This window comes from Coregonus lavaretus, assembly GCF_964263955.1.
Source record: "Coregonus lavaretus genome assembly, chromosome: 8".
In the NCBI taxonomy this organism is placed as follows: Eukaryota; Metazoa; Chordata; class Actinopteri; order Salmoniformes; family Salmonidae; genus Coregonus; species Coregonus lavaretus.
Genome location: NC_139995.1, coordinates 7,028,264 through 7,034,263, shown reverse-complemented (window position 1 = coordinate 7,034,263; position 6,000 = coordinate 7,028,264). Strand labels below are relative to the sequence as shown.

The 6,000-nt window shown below is 44.2% G+C and overlaps 1 pseudogene across 1 annotated transcript in view; it reads left to right on the top strand.

Moving 5' to 3' along the window:
- The first annotated feature begins 886 nt into the window (after positions 1 to 886).
- Positions 887 to 6,000, top strand: part of LOC311133094 (trypsin-3-like) — a 29,458-nt pseudogene continuing 24,344 nt past the window's right edge. Inside the window, exon 1 of the transcript in view lies at positions 887 to 962. The product of the transcript in view is annotated as a trypsin-3-like (transcript). The remainder of the gene's footprint in view (positions 963 to 6,000) is intronic.

Genomic DNA, 6,000 nt, shown 5'->3' with positions numbered 1-6,000 from the left:
TCTCAGAACCTCCCTGCAACCTAAAAATGTAATTTCCCATTACAGGTGAAATGTTCACTTCTCTTCTCAGAACGTTTAAAAAACGTTCTATTTTACCGGTCAGGAAACGTATGGCTTTGTTCTTTAACCCATAAAAATATACAATCTATTAATTTCATGCACACCATGTGGTCTCCTGTCCTTCACCACATGAGGAGCAGAGGCCATTTTGAGCTAAAAAACTAAACCCTGTCACACTCAACCCCGTAACATGCCAATGGTGGAGGCCTTGATCCATGTGGACTTTTCATAGAACTATGTCTGCAAATACACACTGAAGGTCCAAGCTGTTCACCTTGGGGCCTCCCACCAGCAGGCCACTACATACTGGGGTACTGTATGCTGGCCAACAGGAGCCTATATGCTTCACAACGATCTCCCCCTCTAGGCACAAAGGCCCCCTGCTATATGGAAACACCTTGATCCAGTGCTAGACCACCTTCAGGCCACACATCCACAACATTTAAATTTTAGTCATTTAGCAGACGCTCTTATCCAGAGCGACTTAGTTAGTGAGTGCATACATTTTCATTTTCATTTTCACAAGTGTCTGTATTGCACTTTTTTAGTGATGGCTCTTGCACACAGTATAAGCAGAGGCAACTTCCTGCTTTTCACAACAGAATTACACAAACGTGGATTCAAAGCTGGTACATGGAACTTTTTTGAGTCAAGCCATGTAAAAGGGGCTCCTGATGGTGTGGGAGGAACATTGAAGAGAACGGCGGACAGGTTGGTGGCTAAGGGCCGTGATATCAGTGATGCACAGGAGCTTTACAAAGCCCTCCGTGAGACAAACACGTCAGTGAAGCTGTTCTTTGTGAAGAGTGCCGATGTTGAACGTGCGATGGAGATGATGCCAAGCCCGATAGAAGCGGTGCCCTCCACCATGAGAATACACCAGGTCATCACCCTTGCTCCTGGTGAGCTGATGTCTGGTGATGTCAGCTGCCTTTGTTCAACAAAGAAGGACCTAAACTGTACATGCTTTAACACACAGCACTTCAGTTTCAGGCAGAAGGTCCTGGCTCCTCCAGAACAGCCAGCCAATGAGGAAAATCCACAACCTGTGGACGAAATCCAGGTCTTCTTGGGCAGTGGTGTGTAGTGGAATATGATGATGAGCTTTATCCAGGCATCATCCTCGGCACGGATGAAATGAGTGTACAAGTGAAATGTATGTACCGTGTAGGATCAAACAGATTTTTCTGGCCTTCTCGAGACGACATCCACTGGTATCAGTTTGATGAAGTCCTTGAGATGATTCCACCTCCACAGCGTGTGACATCCCGCCACGTAGAGGTTGAGAGAGATGTGTGGGCCAGACTCTCAGGGAGAAAACCATGAATGAATGAATATTGTGCTCCTGAGAAGAAGGATAGTCATGCTGACACTAGTGCTGTACATCTAGTCATTTAGAAGACGGTCTTATCCAGAGCGACTTACAGTTAGTGAGTCCATACAGTGGGGAAAAAAGTATTTAGTCAGCCACCAATTGTGCAAGTTCTCCCACTTAAAAAGATGAGAGAGGCCTGTAATTTTCATCATAGGTACACGTCAACTATGACAGACAAAATGAGAAAAAAATTTCCAGAAAATCACATTGTAGGATTTTTAATGAATTTATTTGCAAATTATGGTGGAAAATAAGTATTTGGTCAATAACAAAAGTTTCTTAATACTTTGTTATATACCCTTTGTTGGCAATGACACAGCTCAAACGTTTTCTGTAAGTCTTCACAAGGTTTTCACACACTGTTGCTGGTATTTTGGCCCATTCCTCCATGCAGATCTCCTCTAGAGCAGTGATGATTTGGGGCTGTCGCTGGGCAACACGGACTTTCAACTCCCTCCAAAGATATTCTATGGGGTTGAGATCTGGAGACTGGCTAGGCCACTCCAGGACCTTGAAATTCTTCTTACGAAGCCACTCCTTCGTTGCCCGGGTGGTGTGTTTGGGATCATTGTCATGCTGAAAGACCCAGCCACGTTTCATCTTCAATGCCCTTGCTGATGGAAGGAGGTTTTCACTCAAAATCTCACGATACATGGCCCCATTCATTCTTTCCTTTACACGGATCAGTCGTCCTGATCCCTATGCAGAAAAACAGCCCCAAAGCATGATGTTTCCACCCCCATGCTTCACAGTAGGTATGGTGTTCTTTGGATGCAACTCAGCATTCTTTGTCTTCCAAACACGACGAGTTGAGTTTTTACCAAAAAGTTCTATTTTGGTTTCATCTGACCATATGACATTCTCCCAATCCTCTTCTGGATCATCCAAATGCACTCTAGCAAACTTCAGACGGGCCTGGACATGTACTGGCTTAAGCAGGGGGACACGTCTTGCACTGCAGGATTTGAGTCCCTGGCGGCGGAGTGTGTTACTGATGGTAGGCTTTGTTACTTTGGTCCCAGCTCTTTGCAGGTCATTCACTAGGTCCCCCCGTGTGGTTCTGGGATTTTTGCTCACCGTTCTTGTGATCATTTTGACCCCACGGGGTGAAATCTTGCGTGGAGCCCCAGATCGAGGGAGATTATCAGTGGTCTTGTATGTCTTCCATTTCCTAATAATTGCTCCCACAGTTGATTTCTTCAAACCAAGCTGCTTACCTATTGCAGATTCAGTCTTCCCAGCCTGGTGCAGGTCTACAATTTTGTTTCTGGTGTCCTTTGACAGCTCTTTGGTCTTGGCCATAGTGGAGTTTGGAGTGTGACTGTTTGAGGTTGTGGACAGGTGTCTTTTATACTGATAACAAGTTCAAACAGGTGCCATTAATACAGGTAACGAGTGGAGGACAGAGGAGCCTCTTAAAGAAGAAGTTACAGGTCTGTGAGAGCCAGAAATCTTGCTTGTTTGTAGGTGACCAAATACTTATTTTCCACCATAATTTGCAAATAAATTCATTAAAAATCCTACAATGTGATTTTCTGGATTTTTTTTTTCTCAATTTGTCTGTCATAGTTGACGTGTACCTATGATGAAAATTACAGGCCTCTCTCATCTTTTTAAGTGGGAGAACTTGCACAATTGGTGGCTGACTAAATACTTTTTTTCCCCACTGTACATTTATAAAAAAAAAAAAATATCATACTGGCCCCCCGTGGGAAACGAACCCACAACCCTGGCGTTGTAAGCGCCATCCTCTACCAACTGAGCTACACAGGGAAGGTGTGGTGTGCGTTTTTGTGTTTGGAAAAGTGTGGCGTTAAGTGAGTGAGAAAGGAAATGGTTGCGTATCCCAGAACCAATGTGTGTCTGTGAGCAGGGGTGTGAGAGAGAGCTTTCAGTTTTGTGCAGATGAGGGATATACATTTTAAAATAAAGTATACATCTAATTTATATGCAAGGGGCACCACCAAACGGCACCATGAAGACCAAGGAGCTCTCCAAACAGGTCAGGGACAAAGTTGTGGAGAAGTGCAGATCAGGGTTGGGTTATAAAAAATTATCCAAAACTTTGAACATCCCACGGAGCACCATTAAATCCATTTTTAAAAATGGAAAGAATATGGCACCACAACAAACCTGCCAAGAGAGGGCCGCCCACCAAAACTCAGGGACCAGGCAAGGAGGGCATTAATCAGAGAGGCAACAAAGAGCCCAAAGATAACCCTGAAGGAGCTGCAAAGCTCCACATCGGAGATTGGAGTATCTGTCCATAGGACCACTTTAAGCCGTACACTCCACAGAGCTGGGCTTTATGGAGGAGTGGCCAGAAAAAAAGCCATTGTTTAAAGAAAAAAATAAGCAAACACGTTTGGTGTTCACCAATAGCCATGTGGGAGACTCCCCAAACATATGGAAAAAGGTGCTCTGGTCAGATGAGACTAAAATTGAGCTTTTTGGCCATCAAGGAAAACGCTATGTCTGGCGCAAACCCAACACCTCTCATCACCCGAGAACACCATACCCACAGTGAAGCATGGTGGTGGCAGCATCATGCTGTGGGGATGTTTTTCATCAGCAGGGACTGGGAAACTGGTCAGAATTGAAGAAATGATGGATGACGCTAAATACAAGGAAATTCTTGCAGGAAACCTGTTTCAGTCTTCCAGAGATTTGAGACTGGGACGGAGGTTCAACTTCCAGCAGGTCAATGACCCTATGCATACTGCTAAAGCAACACTCGAGTGGTTTAAGGGGAAACATTTAAATGTCTTGGAATGGCCTAGTCAAAGCCCGGACCTCAATCCAATTGAGAATCTGTGGTATGACTTAAAGATTGCTGTACACCAGCGGAACCCATCCAACTTGAAGGAGCTGGAGCAGTTTTGCCTTGAAGAATGGGCAAAAATCGCAGTGGCTAGATGAGCCAAGTTTACAGAGACATACCCCAAGAGACTTGCAGCTGTAATTGCTGCAAAAGGTGGCTCTACAATTTGACATTTGATATGATGTGATTGGTGTGAAGCCAAATCCAAACTGGCTTCCCTTGACTCTTTTTTTTTTGGTGCGCCAGGACCATTCACAGTTGAGCTCACTCAGTTTAGCTCAATGCTAATTGGCTATTATTTTATATTTGTTTTATCAAGGAGGCCAAATGCTCACAGGCTTCTCTTGCATTCAATGCTATTGGTGGCAACAATATCGTACTCTTTTTGACCAGACAGCATCAGATAGATGGGCTACACATACAGAAACAGAGGGGCACTGTTTCGCTCGCTCTGATGATTTCTCCAGTGAGATACATTCAGCCTTTTGCGAATTGAAGGGAAATTATGAAACACAGAGACACTAAAGATACATTATTTTATATGTTTTTTTTTTGGGGGGGGGGTGTTCTTGTAAAAAAATTGGGAAGCCTGGCTTCCGTTGGCATCCATGAACACACACCACTGCACCTCACCTGTCTCCACCTTTCTCATTAGCACCCTTGACTATTTAAGCAGCAGTTTCTCCCTACAGTCTTTTTTTATGAATGCATGGTGAATGCATGGGGCAGTCAACTTATGTTTTCCTTTCCATGTTGTTTGTGACTGACAAGTGAGTGCCTTTCATTATTGAAGAATATGTATAAATGTATATTCATATTAAGATATATTTAGTTGCTGTTAGTTTATATGCTGCTGCCAAATTACTTAGAACAATTTCCTGTCAGTCCAGCATGTAAGATGCAGCTCAGTTATTCATCCCTTTTGCACTTGTCAGTCATGCTTGTATGTTGACATGTGTTTGTATCTCCCTTTTTGTATTTACCTAGTATACCACAGCATTATCCTGCAACCTTTCCCCATGTGCTGCAGTGTTTGTGTGCAATAAAATCCCATTATTTGGATTCCTGCTTCATCTCCTCATTTCATCTGCATTCTTATCGACCTGTCATGGTGGCACTCTGAACATGTCAAAACCACCTTATTCAGTCCACGTTTTCTATACACACAGTGCACAAGAGGTTGGTGCCACCTTAATTGGGGAGGACAGGCTCGTGGTAATGGCTGGAGCGGAATATGTGGACTGGTATCAAATACATCAAACACATGGTTTGCATTTAAGCCGCTCCGGCCATTATGATGAGCCGTCCTCCCCTCAGCAGCCTCCACTGACACAGTGGTCTAATGACAACGTCCATACCACTGATGACACGGGACATGAGATATAGATGTTAGTGACCCCACTCTCTGAGGGTGTCTCAGGGGGAGTTGGGATATGCAAAAAACACATTTCCATTTCACACCTCACACTCGTACAGGGTACCCACTTCTACATGCAGTGAAATAGAACAAATATATGCACCCCCTATTTGACCTTTGAGATGAGTACAGTGTGTTGCTGTGGAGACAGCGTAATATAAGGGCCTCTCTTCTCCCTCTCTCTCCCTCTGTCTCTCTCAATCCTATATTGTATCTGGACAGTGTGGCCGTGGTGACTGAAATCAAAACTTTTAGAAACCTGAGGACAGTCTCTGTCCGATGAGATGTCCTCATTCCTGTTATAGGAATCAGAGGGGATAGTGTGGC